Genomic DNA, 20,649 nt, shown 5'->3' with positions numbered 1-20,649 from the left:
TATGAGTCATTTTAAAACATGAAAACATTTTTTGGAATGTACTTATGGAAAATAAATTATTATGAGAAGTTATTTAGGGAGTAGTAGTTTTGCAAGCTATGGAATGCCAAAGCTTTTCTGCTAGTGTGGAAATTCCTGTATTTTTCATTGGATTTGCATTGTATCTGTGTACCAAATCATGCAGAAATCAATGGCTATTGGCACAGGTCCCGCTGAAAAGGTGTAAGCACATACTGACTTCTGACTTCCTACTTGGTAAAAATTATTTAAAGGTCTTTAATTTAAAGTGGAGTTGCTTTTTTCCTACCCCTCTCTCTCTCTCTTAATAATTTATATACGAGTATGTGTTTGTGTCATATGTGTGCCTCATGCATTGATGATATCCTATAACTTGACATGGCAATCTCTCAATTACAGTCTCTTCCAACATGAAGAAAGGTTCAAGGGTATCTATGTCCCTTACAAATTGTAGTAGGGTCCCACTGATAACAAATAACATACTGTGAGAGTAGATGTTTGCTCAAAGAACTCAATGTTTATTTGTTATCTTATGCACTCTGTTCCATGGCAATGCTTCTGAAATATTAAATTTATGTTTAAAGGGAGATATTGCTTGAGTTACCTACTGGAGCCTACTGTGTTGTTATCCTCAAAGAGTCACTCTTTGTGGAAGGACTTGAAAGACAGGGCCAAGCAGAAGACGAGAAAACATTTTCTACAATCTATAGAAAAATCAATGCTATCATCTATCACAGTGCTGTCAAACTAGCAATGTGGCCCATAACCCCCCCCCCCCCCCTTTTGTGGCTGCCCACATGAAAGTCTGCTTGCTGTGACTGCTTACCTTGTGTAAGCTTTAAAAGGTATTTAGTACTGAGATGGACTGGCCCCTGCATTGTGTAAAACTCAAATTCAGACAGTAAGCATCTGCACTGTTCACACCTGTAATCCCCTTGCATTGTTCACACCTGTAACACCTCAGAATATGGCTCCCTGTATGTGCCATATTCTGCCTGATTTATGCTCCCTGTGTGTGTCATACTCTACCTGCCCTATACTCCCTATGTGTTCCATACTCTGCCTGCCCTATGCTCCCTGTGTGTGCCATACTCTATCTGCCCTACACTACCCATGGGAAGCGAGCCCTGTAGGGTTTGTTCTGGGTTCTTGTTAGCATTTGGAAATTGTTGTTAGGAGCCCCTAAGGTGTTTAATCATGTGCTGGGGATGCTGTGTTATCCACTTAAATTTTCACATGGGTGATTTCCCTGCAGTGAGCACCAACCATTTTTTTGGTGTGTTATCACCAAAAATCATTAATGTGGACATGGTCTGGTTGGGTGTGGTTTAATAACAGGGAGTAGTCAGCACTGGTTTCCATTATCGGCCCTCCACTATATAGTCAATACCACAGAAGTTGGCACTGATCTATCAAAACTGGTCAAATTTGTCTAATTGCTATTAGGTTTATTTAATGTTTATATGATTTTTAGTATGGACATCTAAAGATCCCTTTTCTGAAAAAACCCAGGTCCCAAGAACTGGATCCCATCCCTTTATTACAAATTGAAAGTCTTTATGATAACACACCCGGCATAGGCAGGGACTTTCTTTAAAAGGAAGCAAGTGTGTCTCTCTGTAAAGTAAAATGGGAACATCTTCATTATCATGATATATAACAGGAAAGAACAATTGGAATAATTTACTAATACAAGATCTAATAAGGTCCTAAATGGAGATCTGCCATGCACAATTTTTTAGGTTTGGATTATTACTGTTATAGGCTATAGATGATCTCTGCTGTTAAGTTTAGAATGTAAAATACAGCATTTTAAGGCATATTCTCTTGTTAAGTACTAAGCTGTCTTGGACAGCTTGAGCTGAATTTTTAACTCAGGCCCATCCAACAATGCCCCAAACATCCTGAACTGCGACACAATTTTTTAATGCTTAGGGGCAGATTTATCAATATTTCCATTTGTAAGAAAACAATGGGAATTTAACCAGATAGCAGTTACCTGACACAAGATAACAGATCCCTGGTAGATGTGAGAATATCACTCAAAAAAAAAGAAAAGTCCCACTGCAACACCTCCAGTTAAATAGGAGAACAATAGCTTATCTGAAAACAGTTCCATTGTGAAGCGCTGGCCCTTTCTGGAAGCACAAAATCAGGCACAATACACTGAGAAAGTTGCCTACAAACCAATATTACTGCTAAAAAGTACAATTGTTGCTTTAGGAATAAAATGTTACATGTTAGAGTGAATTATTTATAATGTAAACAATATAATTTAGAAATAAAACTACACTGTAAAATTACAGAAAATTCTGCGTTTTGTTCCCCATTGCCTTTTTTTCCCTTGTTTTAGGTAGCAGAAAAAACTGTAATGATTTTTTACTTAGTGATTTTACACTTGTGTCCAGGGCTTTAATAAGCTGAGTCTCTTTATCATTCATCACATGGAGCCAAGAAGAGAGTAAACAGAACAGGAAAGATGATGAGGATTAGCGAATAGTATTGGATCACTCTGTCTTTATGGTTCCCATCATATCTCTACCATATCATATCTCTACCATATTTCTAACATGATATGCTAAGGAGTTCTAGCAACATCTGAGTAGAGAAACACTGCTATGGAAGGTATGTGTCTCCTTTAAAGCAACACTACTTGATAAAACTTTATTTTAAAAGCTCTGAAGAACCAATGACCAAAAATGATGCAAGAAAATCCTTCTGTGAGAATGTTGCTTGCCCTCTGTACATCGTCTAGCTGTTCCTTGTTCTTATGTTTGCAGCCAGAGTTTTTAATCATCTTTATTTATTAATTGAACACCTAGCAGTGTATCCAAACTTCTAACAATGTTATTGCACAACTGTTTATCCCTGCCAATCTGGAAACATCACGTGTTATTGGCTCCCAGTGAAAGATAATGGTACTGGATTATGCCCGGCATCAATTTACTTAGAACTAAGGTCAATATGCTATCATGGCATAATAAATAGCCTGCTGTCCAGCCAGTACGCCCTTTAGAGAGAATCTATAAATATAGGTTACAGCTGATCACACACAGTCACATCCTCCAGGAGATTCAATATCTCATCTCAGAATTGATTTTCCGTTTGTTTGCTGGGCTGCCATATACAGTAGCACTTAACTGGGAATTCAAATGAAAACCTGCACAGTTAATAATATGCAGGGACATGGATGGCACAATGTTCTGTACCTGGTACTTTGTTAGCAATGGCTTAAACAGGAAAAATTATTTTCATTGCTTTAAAGGTCTAGAGCTTTATAGTGACATCCAGGGGCAAAATAGGAACATGCTACCCTAAGCAGTTTAACTCTTCTAGAAATAGAAATCCCATCATGCTCGTGAGGGTTTCCTCTGGATAATCTGAATTCCTTCCATACTCACAGTAAAATGAGTTGTATCTTGCTAAAACTGACCTTAGTCTGTATGTGACAGGGACCTAAGATTAGTCCAGGGACTGGAAATATTGTATAATATCGGTAAACAACATTTAAATATGTCAATATTATAAAAACGGAGTATAGTAATTTGTAAATATGAGTTGCCCTAGCAACTTCGACTGACCATTCAGGGGGTATGTTTACACTCCAAGAAACACATCAATTCGTAACCCACCCCCATAGAGAGTAAATAATTCCTTCCTGTATAAACCAGAAATACTAAACCAGATTAATTCAGAGATTACGGTACTAATTTTTTTCTCAAAATAATACAGTTGATACACCTCTTTGGTGTGCACACAAAGCAGTTTTTACGGGGTCACTTTATAAGCATAGAGACCCACGGAGCAGAAATGACTAGAACAAAGCAAAAGCAGCTATTATTACGTATTAAAACATTAGAAAGAGAAAACTGATTTGCTCCTTTCCCTAACATAACACAACTTAATCAAATTAAAGAGTATGTGAATTTATTCATTCTCCAAAGGTGTCAGAACTATTATTCGCAAAACACATTGAAGTCAACGGGCGTCAAAATTATTTTGATGTGCGTCAATTTTTACACAAGCGACATTTTTGTCACAGCAAATTTTTTTTTCACATGCACCACTTTTTTATCCAAATGCATTAAAGTAAATGGTCATCAAAATTTGCAGATCGTGAAAAGTAGAAATGCTCTGCAAATCCATGCTGGCTGAATAAATTCGCCCATTACTAGTCAGAACCAACTAACTAAATTAAAAAATATCAGTTATGCAATGGGTAATAGGATGACAGCTGCCCTGAAAAAACACACTTATCACACAAAAGTTATACCATTGCATAGATAAGAGTTAAACTCTGTTACTCGAATATAAAATATAAACCCACGAGATATAGCTAATACCTTTGCTCAATTTTATAGTAAACTACCGGTATATATTCTAAAGGATAACTTTTCAGTTATCAGTTATACCTTCTGCTGAAATAGTACAAGCCCTTCTATATAAGTTAGACCTGCCAGTCTTGATTTCAGATAAATTCGCTACTTTGATAGCCCCAATCACACTGGAAGAGATTTAAACCAACATAAATTTACTTCCACTTATTAAAGCCCCAGGCTCAGACAGGTATACAAATAAATACTATAAGATCTGCCCCTATTCTTACTCCATATATAATAAAGGTAATAAATCATGTGGCCTCTACTGGGACTTTTCCTAAAAAGATGTTGCTATCGTATATATCAACAATTCCTAAATCAGGCAAAGATCATATTATGTGTTTGAATTATCACCCAATATCTCTTTTAAATGGAGATATAAACAGGCCCGGATTTGCGGCTAGGCCGCATAGGCCCGGGCCTAGGGCGGCAAAAAATAGGGGCGGCATGCCGCCTAGCCGCATTATGGGGACGTTCGCATCCCCATTCAACTACACCAGCTGCACCGGCGTTTTTTCGCCGGCGCGCTGGGAAGGCGGGCGCTAGGACCGCGCGGCCGCCTGGTCGGACCGCGCGGCCTAGGGGCGGCCGGGAAAGAAATACAGCCCTCGATATAAAGATTTATGCAACTATACTAGCTAAACGTTTGTAATCACTTTTACAAAATTTAATAAATAGAGATCAAACAGGTTTTGTGAAAAGTTGTCAACTATATGACAATACCAGGAGACTTGTTACTCTTACTGAATGGTTATATCATCACAACACTGCTTTATTATTAGCACTTGATGCGGGAAAAAAGCATTTGGCCACATAAATTGGACTGGAAAGAAACATCAATCGAGTACTTAGGAGTTCAAATAAAATCAGACCCCCAGCAATTGTATCAACAGAACTATGCAGTAATAATGAAAGATACACAAAACGAACTTCAATCATGGCGTGCCACTTATGTATCTTGGCTGGGATGAATAAATACCATAAAGATGTTAACACTTCCCAAAATATTGTATACATTTTGGGTCCTACCAATACCACTACATAATTCTTTTTTCCATCCATCACAGCATCTATTGATGAAATTTATCTGGGGATCGAAGAAACCCAGATTATCTAAAGATGTTATGTATACTAGCAAAAGGAGAGTGGGCCTGGCTTGCCCCAATTTACAGACCTATTACAAAGCTACAATATTAGATCAATATTAGATCAAGACCAATTTTTACTGTCTGGCAATTGTAGGAGATGCCAACTGGATACTGGGTCTTTGCTCCATATATGGTGGTCATGTCCAATTGCACAAAGTTTTTGCTACATTCAAATTCATCCAGCCCTGGCACTTTTAAGTTTTTTACCCAGCAATAGAAAAACGTCATAGATAGATTATTTTTCATATTCTTTTAGATTGCAGAACTCTCCTTGCTAAAAATTGGAAAAAGAACACATTACCAGCCGAGAAGGAGATTCACGCAGAGACTGAGCGCATTCAGCTCAATGAATGGACCGTTGCAAATCTTAATTGCTATTAAGTCATGCACAACAAATTTTAATGAAAGATATTAAGAAAAGAGGGATAAAACCCCCAATATACGGAATGCAAGTTATATGTATTCTAAGTAAAGTCTATTTATCTCATTGGTTCTGCATCCGGTCTCCTTATACCTTATGTCTACTTGTATTTTATATCTTGTTTCTTTACCCTGTTATTTTTTTCGTTTGTTCTCTTATTTTTATTTGCGCTTTCTTTCTCTCTCTCCCATACAACTTTTGTGAAAATGTTAAAAACTTGAAAAAATGTCAAATAAAAAAATATATTATTATATTCTTCCAGGGTTTTTATGCTATGTACCAGCTTTAGGACACTATGAATGTTTTTGTCCTTTATTATGGAAGCCAAATAAATATTCTGAAACTTCAATATTTGTTTAAAACACAGCAAAGAAGAAATGACAAATTGGAGTTTTTCATATTCAAATAACTATTCCCTGCTCCTGCCATGCTTTCAATTTACTGGTGCTCAGCAGGAACAGACCTGTGAATAGTGTTCTAGGATTGTGTTATTTGCATTACTGAAGCAGACTAGAAGCCTGTTTCTCACCAGAAGACTATTATAAATTGATTTACTACCTGCTAGAACAAAATTGATTTACTACCTGCTAGAACAAAAAGCAATTTTACTATATTGCTTGAAAAAGCAAAAATCTTGTAGCTGCATAGTGTGTCTCTCCCCAATTGTTATTGCTCTAAGGTAAATTTGCCTGCAAATGGACATGTCTCACAGGTATTCTGCCCAGATGGCTATGCTGCTCTGTTGGTTCTACCTGCAATCTGATCTATTCATGCAAAGGCACAGGCTGAGACTGTTAATCTATAGATTTTATCAGTGGTGTACTAGAGTGCACCGGGCCCCCTGCAAATAAAATCTTCAGAGAGGCCCAGCACACTCCAATCCCCATCCACTTCCCAGCTCCACCCACTCTCTCTGGGGAAGGGGTTCTTCTTACCTATAGAGGAAGCAGACCCCCTTTTCCCCAGGCACTCCTGTGACTGTGCGTCTTCTTCCTCTATAGTTACTCCAGAGGGGTTGCTGTAAAATGCAATAGAAAGTAACTATTTTGGGCTTCAATGTACCTGAAATGCCAGCAGGTGTGGACCAAGAGTGAAAGTAGACTATGAAATTTTAAGTACACAGAGACCCAAACTGCCCCCACAGGCCTAATATATAGAAACTGTATATGGCATCTTACAGCAGCCCCTCTTGCAGTTGCCAGAATCCACAGCACTTTTAGTAATTTATAGATGAAACTTTCCCACTAGTATGTAAGGAAGTATATGCAGCCACATATAGGAAGCTTTTTTTTTATTAGTAGGGATGCCATTAGAAACCCTGCACCCATCACAATATACTGCAGTAAGCACACTAGCAATCATGGACTGTGATACTTAGGAAGACTGCTTTTTTGGACCTCTACATAATTAGGATGTTAAATGCTAATTATACTGCAGTGGGAAATATTAGTTCCTTTTTATTGTGGTTTCCACAAGGCCACAGGCTGATTTGGTGGTTTAATGTACTTAGCAAGTATTTTCTGCTCTAAGACAAATTTGATTCACATGCCTTAAACCTTAGGTCTGGGAAAGCAGAATCATGTGTGACCAGTTCCTGGAACAAGTGCTCCTGGCTGGTGCACCCACTGACTCAAAAGAAAAGCAGAGTCTCACAGAAGGGATGGCCACAGCAAGGAGAGCATGCCAGAATAGATTACCATCAAAGTATGGCCTTGTTGAACTGTGAATGTACAAGAGCTCTATAGATACAGACAGGCCTCCGAGCAATCTTGGATTTCAGCAGGCTGCTTTCACACGAGCAAGAGACTTCTGTCTGCAGGAAGATTTTTATACAAACCCAACAAAATTCCTTTTTTTGCATTTTAGACAGTTTGGGTTGAAGCATGCAGCATGAAGGCGTGTTAGTGATTTCTAGCTGCAGACAATCTGATCTCAAGGTATACTGAAACTCTATAAAACCCTACACATTCATTTATAACCCACAAAATGAATTATTCACTCATCCTGAGGTTAAACTGGTCACTTAAGGACATGCCTTTTAATAGGAAAGTGCACCAGAATGTTGCATGTCACCATATGTGAAGGACTGCAGATCTGCTTGACCTCTGCACCTTTGCCATCTTTAATGAGACAGACTATTAATATGATTATTCTCATTTTTCACACATTACACTCAGAGAGTATGACATGCCCTTAATGTGACATGTTGGTTTTGCTGGTGTAGGTGACTGTCATAAATAAATCCACAACATTCGAATGGTGACGGCTCTACAGTATGCAGTTCTGCTACTCTCTGTATAATTGGTGTTCTAATTTCTTTCGCTTGATTTATATTTCTTTATAAGCCCTCAGTCTGTTAAGGGGATGTCCAGCCTAGATTTTTGCATAATGAAAGATGTCATTCTAAGTAACCTTCCAATACATCAGTAGCCCTCTTTCTATTTGCAAAAATGAGAGAAAAATTAGATTGTTAGGCCAGGTTAATATACTGCACATGGAGTATGATTTTATGGCAAACACATTGTAAAGATATATATCATCCATACATGCCCAAGCCATCACACTGCCTCTGCCATGTTTTACAGATGATGTGGTATGCTTTAGATCATGAGCTGTCTATGCCTTCTCCATACTTTTTTCTTGCCATCATTCTGGTAGAGGTTGATCTTGGTTTCATCTGTCCAACTATATAACAAATGCTCATCATGATAAGAATACTTTGTGCAGTGTAAAAAGTTACTTTTTAAAAACAAGTTAAAAAAATTTATAACCGATATAGAAAAATCCAAGTTAGCTACAACTGTATTCTATAATGCTGACTTTTTACACTGCACAAAGTATTCTTATCATGATGAGCATTTGTTCACTTGATTGGTGTTTTATATATATTTTTAAGCATTTGTCACTTTATTTATGAATGAGTAATTTTATACAAATGATGTGCACATTATCACTTTTATGCCCTGCACCAATCACGTTAATGCTTTGAATGTGATGTCATTCCCTAATTGCCTATGGTTCATTGGCTGTATATATCACATTATGTTTAGGGTATGGTTGCCTTGTGAAAGGTCCCAGCAGGGACCGAAACGTTACGTTGGCTGGAACATGCTTCACTAAATACACTTTTTTACTTCTGAAAAATATCCCTGTGTTGCTGGTTCATTTGAGAGTATATATATATATATATATATATATATATATATATATATATATAGTTCCTGTGGGGCCACACTCCGCTAAACTGTTTCAAAGTCGGGTGCAAGGTAAAAAAGATTACATACTGTAGAAAAGACCAGCAACACCGATATATTTTGTGCAAAAATTCAAGTGTATTGAAAATGCATGTACAGCCAACGTGACGTTTCGGTCCTCTCAGGGACCTTTCTCAAGGCTTTGAGAAAGGTCCCTGAGAGGACCGAAACGTCACGTTGGCTGTACATGCATTTTCAATACACTTGAATTTTTGCACAAAATATATCGGTGTTGCTGGTCTTTTCTACATATATTAGAAGGCAGCATGTATGAGTCGCACAACCTAAAAATTAGTCGAGACCAGGTGCTCATATGGGGGTAGTCAATAACGTATATAAAAATTGATGGCACTTTTTCTTTTGACATTTTCGTCTGCTGTTGCTTAAATCCTGTGAGTGCCATCAATTTTTATACATATATATATATATACATATATATATATATATTACATATATATATATATATATATATATATTACATATATATATATATATATATTACATATATATATATATATATATTACATATATATATATATAGCCAAAGAGAGGCTATGTGCAAGTAGAACCACACCCACATTGATGACATCACTAGTGACAACCCACCGTGGAGTTAAAAACACCTACTGGTTATAACAATGGGCCCTGAAAGCTGCTATCTCTATAGGGACCAACTCGTACACCATGGGGGCCCCCAGCTCGGGTGTTTACAAGGGTCATCGGACACTGGCAGAATCACGCCTAGCACAGTAGAGGTGGGCGAGCCACTGGTGGGCATCGGACTGGGGCAATGCACCTTTGCCAGCCCCCTCTATGTAGGGGGGGGTTGGAAGCCTAAATTCAGAGGCTAGTGGAAATAAGCATCAAAATGGTCGTGGCAGTATCAACCCTTGGTGCCTGCATTTTGGCCTACCAATCAAAGGGTTGATTGGTAGGCCAAAATGCAGGCACCAAGGGTTGATACTGCCACGACCATTTTGATGCTTATTTCCACTAGCCTCTGAATTTAGGCTTCCAACCCCCCCCTACATAGAGGGGGCTGGCAAAGGTGCATTGCCCCAGTCCGATGCCCACCAGTGGCTCGCCCACCTCTACTGTGCTAGGCGTGATTCTGCCAGTGTCCGATGACCCTTGTAAACACCCGAGCTGGGGGCCCCCATGGTGTACGAGTTGGTCCCTATAGAGATAGCAGCTTTCAGTGCCCATTGTTACAACCAGTAGGTGTTTTTAACTCCACGGTGGGTTGTCACTAGTGATGTCATCAATGTGGGTGTGGTTCTACTTGCACATAGCCTCTCTTTGGCTATAAAAGGTGTACTCTGTCACTGCACTGTGTTTCCTTGAAAAAGGTCCTTGTGTGGGACCGAAACGTTGGATCAATAAACTTTTTTTTTTTTTTTTCCTTTTTATCCAGTTGTTATTTAATCAAATCCTGTGAGTGCCATCACCTTCTATCTTTTGTATGTTTCTCCTACGCATGGGCACCCAGGTCTCGTCCTCCTTTCAGGGTGTGAGGTCCATACCTGCTGTTTTTTGTATTATGGTACTGGTATTTCAGTACCCTGGACTGCACCCCACCATTCGATGAACTATTGAACAATTTTTATTTCTTAAGATTGCCTTCAGGACTCACCAGCCTAGGTGATATGGCTGGATGTTTATGATTGTGAACCAGTGCGACTGCAAGCTAATACAGACGACCACCTCTTCTTTTGCTACATATTTGGACTATACTGATATATGACCCAGTGACTCATTGGTGGTGGGAAGGGGGATATAGCATTGTCCCATTTACCACTTTGTACCCAAGCACCCACTGGAGCTGCATTGAGAGGCCCGCAAACCAGACGCCAACTTGTCTCAACATCGGGTGGCGCCGTTTGAACCTCGCGCCAAAATTCACCCTGTCTGCAAGCACGCCGCTCACTGTTTGAGTGCGGCGCGCCTGCTTTACTGCCTTGCTGGCCGGGACTAAACAAAGCCTGCCAAACTCGTATATACCGTGTAGCGCAAGGAAGCGCAGAACGCCAGTACCCCAGCCGTGCTGTTGGTGCTGTCCACGGCTGAACGAAGTGCGCACACAGTACTGTGCGCTTTGGCTTCCTATCCCGACTGTGCAGCTCGTCGCGTATTATCAGCCTTCATATGCGGCACTCTCCCCTTGTCTCCCACGTGGCGTCCAGTGCCATTGTAACCACGGAGGGTCGCTGAAGGGCCCTATTGGGTCCAATGTGTTCCAGAGTGCAACTATAACACCCACACTAGGATCCTCTGACTCCCGCATCTTCTGCATTTGCACCAGTGCCATTCTCCATGTCATCCTCAAATCCGACACCAGCCATGGAGGACCCAGCGACACAATGTTCGTTTGAGGTGGATACCAGCCGGGATTTTACTTTTTCCCTGCAAGATGTGGACCGCATCCTTTTCTCTGAATCACCAGCCGACTTATCTGTAAGTAAATCAATGTTGGACTTGTATCATGAATTACTGAATCTAAAAAAGAGGGAGATTGATTTACAACTACATGGGGTATATCTATCCAACTACCACAGGCAGAGGCTTATCCCAAGAGGTTTTAGAATCACTAACATTCCCACTCTGGGCCGCAACAACCCAGAGTTTTGTAGTAAGTGGTGCGGTATTCTGAACCGGTGCTCCTTTGACTTAAAGGGGAGCCGTCACCCAAAAAAATTATTCAAAATCCTATTTTATCACATTAGTCAAGCAAAATGAACTTTAATTACACTGTATAAATTATTTGAATCTTGTTCCCTTCAGTCTGGGAATTCAAAATGATAGCAAGCAGGCAGCAGCCATTTTGTAGACACTGTTATTAAGACAAGTCTTGCATCATCTCAAAATCTTGTTTGTGCACCAGAATGGGGGACCCAATGTCCATTTCTATGCACTGGCTACACAATTAAATGTTAAAGAGAACGGGGGAATGTGGGGAGAGCAGTGATTTCTAGGAAGTGCTGAATGGAAAGTGAAAGTAATTGCCTGCCCCGCCTCTATGCCCGTGGCATAGAGGAGGGGCAGACAATATTTGATTGACAGCTGAGATTTTTAAATGAGCTTACAACGGCCATGAATGCTTTGATAAAAAATAGAAATTGGATTTCATGTTTAATTTGAAAAGGACTTTTATTATACAGATTTTTGTGTCTGGGTGACAGGTCCACTTTAATACTTTTAGTGGTAGAACAGGTGGGGAAGGAGCTATCTGTAGTCAAAGAGGACATCAAAACATTTGAGGAACAGTATTTGGACTCTCTTAAACATGACAACACCACGGACTGGGTTAACAAAATACAGTCCTTAATTGACAAGCACAAACAAGATCTTACGAACTTTAAGCAGAATAAACTCAGAAAGGTTTCTGATGACTACAAAAATAAAAGGATCTATGGGTGGCTCATTGGTTTAAACAACTCGAATCGGAGAGGCCCTTACAGACAGAGAAAACGTCTTCCCAAATCATTGCAAACAATTGACAGCTCCGATCAGTCGACCGATTCTGAATCTGGCACTACCCCCCGAGACACAGAGTCTTTTTTAGGGGTGACTACACGCTCCAAGAAGGACACGGACAGAGGAAAAGAAAGCGCCCACATCCCAGACGGGGGGGGGTACAAACCCAAGAGGGAAACCCCCACGGGGAAGGAGAACGTGATTTTCAATCTGAGCCATCATGTGTTGACCCCTGGCGAAACCTCACTGCTGAACAAGGGGTTAATGTTTGTACCCAACCAAAAACCTGATACCTTCGACTTATTTGTTGACATTCATCGCTTTCAGCGCAAACTTAAACTCAAAGAACACTTCAAGGACAATGTAGAGCAAGTCGCTCCCCCGTTCAGGGGTAAGAGCAAATTTGATCCACCCAATACACCTGCTGCTATTCGTACTTTCACCAAAGTTCTGAATAATGAAGCTACTTATATTACTAGCCAGCATCACGGATACCCCAACCTCTCGCGCATAGAAAGGGAAGCAATTGGGACCCTCAAGAATGATAAAGACTTAGTAATCAGACCAGCGGATAAAGGAGGGGCGATCGTACTATTGGATTACAACTTTTACCGGGAGGAAATCCTTACACAGTTGTCTGATCGATCCACATACAAACCTCTGTCTGGTGACCCTACATTTAAATTTAAAAGGGAATTAGATGACTGCCTGAAGGTGGCACACGGGGCAGGTTGGATCAGCACTGATACCCTGCATTTCCTGATAACTGAGTATCCAAGGACTCCCATCATTTATACATTGCCGAAGATACACAAATCCCAATCAGCCCCTCCTGGCCGACCGATCATTTCAGCAGTAGGCTCATTATACCAACCTGTTTCTACCTTTGTGGACTCCTTTTTGCAACCCCATGTGAGATCCATGCCATCTTTCACACAGGACTCCACCCATGTGATCAAAAAACTGTATGAATTAGGGGATATCCCTACTCATTGTCTCCTAGTCACCATGGACGTCAAGAGCCTGTACACTGTGATTCCGCATGCTCTAGGCTTAGAAGCCTGCAGAAGGGCTCTCTTGACCTCCCCCGATACTAAGGTCCCCAGTGAACTCCTACTACAGCTGTTGGAACTTACATTAACCAGAAACTTTTTTCGCTTTGAAAATTCTTTTTTTCTGCAGGTTTCGGGGACCGCAATGGGCAGTGCCCTAGCACCTTCATACGCCAACTTATTTATGCTGAGCTTTGAAACAGAGAACATTTCACCTCTACTGGGCTCTTCGATTTTGTCCTATTTTCGCTATATAGACGATTTGTTCTTTATCTGGACTAAGAGTGAACAAGCTTTGGTGGACTTCCACAGCGATCTCAATACCTTGGATACACCCATTAAATTGACAATGACTTTTCATACACAAGAAATTGACTTCCTGGATCTACACATATATAAACGTAATGGGGGTCTGGGCACCAGATTGTTTCACAAATCGACTGACCGTAACTCTCTACTCCATGCATCCAGTAACCACCCCCCGGCCACAGTGAGGGGCATCCCATACTCCCAATTCTTGAGAGTCATCAGGAACAACACAGACCAAAGTTCGGCCAACACCCAACTACGGGCGATGTATAATAAATTTCGGGACAGGGGCTACACATGTGATCTTCTTGATACACAATTAAATAAGGCTATGCAGCACACACAAGCATCCCTCCTAAACAATGATCATATTAAATCTAAGAGGGATGTGCCTCTGATCTTCACCACCACGTATACTCCGGCAGCAGACACTCTTTCCAAGAAGGTCAAGACAAATTGGCCCATGATCGCTATGGACGAATCCTTGGCCCTATTTCAAGCACCAACCCCAATGATGGGATACAGACGCAACAAAAACCTTAAAGACATCCTGATGGTGACGGATTTCAAGGGGCCGATATGCGCTCGAAATGACTGGCTGGCCATAAACAAAAAACTTGGTTGCTATAGATGCCCGGACTGTACCACCTGCCGCTGCCTGCTGAGTGGGCCAGACTTTCCTCATCCCTACACGGGTAAGAGATTAAAGATCACACATAGACTGACTTGTACTTCCACCTTTGTGGTGTATATCATTATTTGCCCCTGTGGACTTTACTATGTCGGGAAAACTACCACCACACTAAGAGAAAGGATCAGCAACCATCGTTCTGCCATTAGTAAAGCACTAAGGGAGGGTAAGGCTACCCAACCAGTAGCCAGACATTTCTTATCCCATGGCCATGGTCTCCCCACTTTTAAGTGTATGGCTATTGATCACCAACCGCCTCTAAGTAGAGGTGGCGACAGAGACAGCGCACTACTACGCAGAGAGTCGCGATGGATCTTCAAATTGGACACTCTAACCCCTAGGGGTTTAAATGAATCCTTACCACTTGGTTGTTTTATCTAATTATGGACAGTAACCTCCCATGTACACCTGGTTCGTTGGACTCTTATGTAACCCGTTGGGTGCACAATCCTTTGTACAAAAAAATTTCTTGTTTGCATACCAATGTGTTTATCATATTTTTGCATAATACTCTTGGCATTGTACCTCCATTTATAGGGTCTTAGGTGGACCTTCTATTGTCTGTATAGCTTGTTCCACGTTCCGTTTGACCCACATCATTGTATTCACACTTTTCTGGTTTAGGACACATGTAAGTGGCCGCTGTTGCTGCAAGCTGGACAGGGCACTCTGGACACACCTATGTCGGGGATGGGCAAACATCCGGACTGTGCAGCACACAGTTATGTGGGCAGGGACGAAGGGCAAACACAGTTGTTGGACGACCTACCTGCTTTAATTGACAGCAGTGTGAGGTCCGATTGGGTCGTACTGGCATCTTACCCTTTGATTGGTAGGCCAAAATGCAGGCACCAAGGGTTGATACTGCCACGACCATTTTGATGCTTATTTCCACTAGCCTCTGAATTTAGGCTTCCAACCCCCCCCTACATAGAGGGGGCTGGCAAAGGTGCATTGCCCCAGTCCGATGCCCACCAGTGGCTCGCCCACCTCTACTGTGCTAGGCGTGATTCTGCCAGTGTCCGATGACCCTTGTAAACACCCGAGCTGGGGGCCCCCATGGTGTACGAGTTGGTCCCTATAGAGATAGCAGCTTTCAGTGCCCATTGTTACAACCAGTAGGTGTTTTTAACTCCACGGTGGGTTGTCACTAGTGATGTCATCAATGTGGGTGTGGTTCTACTTGCACATAGCCTCTCTTTGGCTATAAAAGGTGTACTCTGTCACTGCACTGTGTTTCCTTGAAAAAGGTCCTTGTGTGGGACCGAAACGTTGGATCAATAAACTTTTTTTTTTTTTTTTCCTTTTTATCCAGTTGTTATTTAATCAAATCCTGTGAGTGCCATCACCTTCTATCTTTTGTATGTTTCTCCTACGCATGGGCACCCAGGTCTCGTCCTCCTTTCAGGGTGTGCGGTCCATACCTGCTGTTTTTTTATATATATATATATATATATATATATATATATATATATATATATATATATATATATCGTATATACTCGTGTATAAGCCGACCCGTGTATAAGCCGAGGTACCTAATTTTTCCTACAAAAACTGGGAAAACGTATTGACTCGCGTATAAGCCTAGGGTGAGAAATGCAGCAGCTACTGGTAAGTTTCAATAATCAAAAATTGAGGCATGAGTGGGTTAAATGTTTTTGAAATGTTTTATTTCAAATAAAAACAGTAAACTACTGTAACTCTGTAAGTGAAGAAAGGGTCAATATGGTATCAACAATGATACTTTAAAAGTACAACCACCTGAGCTCAATCAGCAACCAAGTTAAATCACAAAAAGTTAAAATCCTTCAAAACTGGATTCCTCCTCATCATCTGTTTCTCCAAACAGAGCTTCAATTTCAGCTGGTGTGAGGATGTCAGCATAGACATTGTCATCATCATTGAGTTCGCAGGCATCACTGCTGTCATTCTCATACAATGCGCAGTCTTCACTGCCATCCATAGCATTACTAATGCCACATTTCTGGAAGGCGCGTTGCACCATGTCCTCTGGAATATCTTCCCATGCATCTCGAACCCACTTTGCTATTAATTCAATGTCAGGCTTTGTTAGATTTCCAGCTTTTGTCAGTTTAGCTTGACCAGAAGACATCCATTCATGCCCCATCTTTCGCACACGGTCTTTGAAAGGTTTATTTAAAGACACATCGAGGGGCTGCAATACAGATGTAAGCCCACCTGGAATAACAGCCAAAGTAACTTGAGAAGACTTTGCCAATTGTTTTATGTCATCAGATGTGTGGGCTCTGCTATGATGGTTTCTTTTTTAAGGCTGCTCCTGGTCGTGCATTCCAAATTTCTTCCAGCCATTTTTTTGTTCCGTCTGCATCCATCCAGCCTTTAACATGTGCACGCACTGTAATTTTTGGTGGGAATTTTACCTTTTTAGGCAAGGTCTTTCTTTTAAAAATAATGACAGGCCGCAGCTTAGTTCCATCAGCCAAACATGACAGAACAACTGTGAAATGATTTTTTTCATTTCCTGTTGTTCTGAGGAAAATAGTTTTGTCTCCTAAACTTGCCACAGTTCTGTTGCTTGGAAGATCAAAAGTCATAGGTGTTTCATCCATATTCCCAATATTTCCCAGGTCATAGTTATGAATCCTTCTTTGTTTTATGATGAATGATTGGAATGACATCACTTTTTCTTCAAGGTCTTGCGGCAACTTCTGTGAAATCTTTGTTCTCTGTCGCAAACATAGGTCAAACCTATTCATGAAGCGGGTACACCATCCTGCTGACGCAACAAAATTTTCAATGCCTGGTACTTTATATTTGTCATCCTTAGCCATTTGAAGGGCACGTAATCGAATTCCCATGCGTGGGATCTTTTCCAAGTCAGCCTTCATTTTCCGCCACTCCCTCACTTGTTTTTCATCAACACAAAATTCCCTACTTGCAATACTGTTATTGCTTTCTTCTGCTCTTGACACAACCTTCAGTTTGAAACTAGCTTCGTATGACCTGCGTTTTTGTTTTGGTCTAGGATTAGCAGTATCGGTATCCATTTCTAACAGGATAAAAAAAAAAAGTCAGTCCCCCCATATACCGGTATACAGTAAAATAACCTTATAAAACAGCCCATGTACGGTATATATTTATGAATTCAGTTGGTGGTTAGGAATTTCCTAATGTATCACTGGTTGCCCACTAGAGAAACTCACCCCTTACATGGCTATGCTATAGACACAAGCCTTTAATGTGTGTTACCAAAAAGCCAGGCAGGACTGCTGCTTATAATGGGGATCAGATAGGATCTGTGCAGCCACTGGGACAGAATGCTCTGTTATACAGATAGCTAGAATCTCAGCTGCCATAAAGCAGGACAGGACTGCTGCTTACAATGGGGATTAGATAGGATCTGTGCAGTCACTGGGACAGAATGTTCTGTTATACAGATAGCTAGAATCTCAGCTGCCATAAAGCAGGACAGGACTGCTGCTTACAATGGGGATCAGATAGGATCTGTGCAGCCACTGGGACAGAAAGCTCTGTTATACAGATAGCTAGAATCTCAGCTGCCATAAAGCAGGACAGGACTGCTGCTTACAATGGGGATCAGATAGGATCTGTGCAGTCACTGGGACAGAATGTTCTGTTATACAGATAGCTAGAATCTCAGCTGCCATAAAGCAGGACAGGACTGCTGCTTACAATGGGGATCAGATAGGATCTGTGCAGCCACTGGGACAGAATGTTCTGTTATACAGATAGCTAGAATCTCAGCTGCCATAAAGCAGGACCTACGGTAGCCCAGGCTGAACACACAAGCAGGGGGCTCAGGTTACTACTGGGGAGGAGGATGGGCACTGATGGGCTGTGTGGCACTGAAAACAAACTGGTTACTGTAGGGGCTGTAGTTACATAGGATCAGAAGATCTGTAGAATGGAAACATTCCCATTAAAAAATCTGAGCTCTGTCACTTTGAGTTGTTTGGATTTACAAATACTGACCACAGACGTCACCCAGCAGGGAGCAGCGAAGCACAGCGCGTTATACGTCACGTGACGCACTGACTGGCACCGCACTCCGCACATCACAGGCAGCAGTCAGCAAGAGGCGCATGCGCATTGCGCGCAGCTGCGCATATTTAAATTTCCTTAGTTTACTGGACGTAGAAGCGAGAGGCGCAGGCGCATTGCGCGCAGCTGCGCATATTTACGGTAAATTTACCTTAGCGTACTGCAGCAGGACGTAGAAGCGCCCCTGCCTGCAGAGACGAGCCGGGACTGTGTCATGGAATCCAGGACAGCCATCCAGGACAGCCATCGGAAGCGCAGCCATCAGTACCCGCATCAGCCAAATAGGTAATTTTTTTACTGACCCGCGTATAAGCCGAGGCAGCATTTTTCAGCTTATTTTGGGTGCTGAAAAACTCGGCTTATACGCGAGTATATACGGTATATATATATATATATATATATATATATATATATATATATATATATATATATATATATACTCTATACTCTATTTCCCTATGAGTTAGAATGAGCTGTCTTTCAAAATAACACATTGCAGACTTGTGCAAGACAAAGTGTACAATTTCACTAAATCCTTTTTTTCAAAATTTGGCCGAACCTCTAATCTTTCAAGAAGGATTCCTGTATGGATTCCAACCCATAATTTGCAAATAAAAATTAGAGGTATGGAAAACAACATTTTCGATCCCCTTTATCACATGACCTAAAGTCATGTGGTTTTTAAAGCTTTGGATTCAATTTGGCTGGGCTCATGAATTCACACAAATCCTAATTATACAGGCTTGGATTTGGCTGAATCCCCAACCAAATCTAGAATTTGGTGCATCCCTAAATGTGGTGGCATGTTCTGCTGCCCACACACTGGTAGCATCAAGGAATTCTTAGAAATGAACAGTCAAACCACAGTCCATGGTATTTCTAACTTTTATTCACAATACTGCAGATCCAGATTCAAACTGCAATATTTTTTATTTTTACACTCAAGACACTGTCATGCACAATCCATATTTCAATTTTCTATTGCTTCAACCACAATTTAAATTAACTTGAATTTTCCCAAAAAAGAAAATGCCAAGGATTTTTATTTAAAAAACAGGACAGAAAAAAAAGAACAGAGGCAGAGGTGTCAGGTAGTCTGTCCCCAGCTCACTGCCAACATAAATAACAAATGAAATTTAAAAAAAAAAGGTTTTTTTTCATCAAAAGTTACAGAATGATATCACTACACATTTTTTATTTTACAGAGAACACGTCCTAAAAAAAGGAATGTACAGCAAATGTGTAACATTTTAGAGACAGTGGAAATATATTTATAACATCAAACTTTTACCTTGATTTTTGTTTTGTTCCTTTTTTGTTTTGGAACAGAAAACACCAGCTTTTTTCCTTAAGTTTTGTGAAAACAAAAAGAATATAACTGTAGGAGGGGTACCCTGTGAAGATTTATTTGTATTAATGGTATCGGCAAAAACTGATATGATGAGTGTGACTGCGGAATTCGTTTCCCAAGTAGTTGTTTCTTATATATCCTTGTGGGACAGACAATGGCTGCCTATACACAGAAGCAACGGCTTTGCAGACTAACACATTGCATGTTGCACAAGTTGAGGACCTGACAGTGAAAATCAGATTTCTAAAATGCATATTTCTCCCTAGTTTGTTTGTACCATCCATAATATTCACATAAATGTTTTACTATAAAAAAAACATATCCTGTAAAAGAATACCTGTGGAGATTTAGAAGCTACTGGTGAAGAAATATTGTTTGGCCTAATGGCACACTAACCTCTGAACCTTTTTTTTTTTAATTACACTATTTGATTTCTATACTAGTACATGGCTAGTATAGAAGTAGAGCAGAAGGGCCCACATTATTCTCCACCACCATTGATTCT

Source organism: Xenopus laevis, chromosome 8S, assembly GCF_017654675.1.
Source record: "Xenopus laevis strain J_2021 chromosome 8S, Xenopus_laevis_v10.1, whole genome shotgun sequence".
Classification (NCBI taxonomy): domain Eukaryota; kingdom Metazoa; phylum Chordata; class Amphibia; order Anura; family Pipidae; genus Xenopus; species Xenopus laevis.
This window is presented reverse-complemented; position numbering follows the sequence as displayed.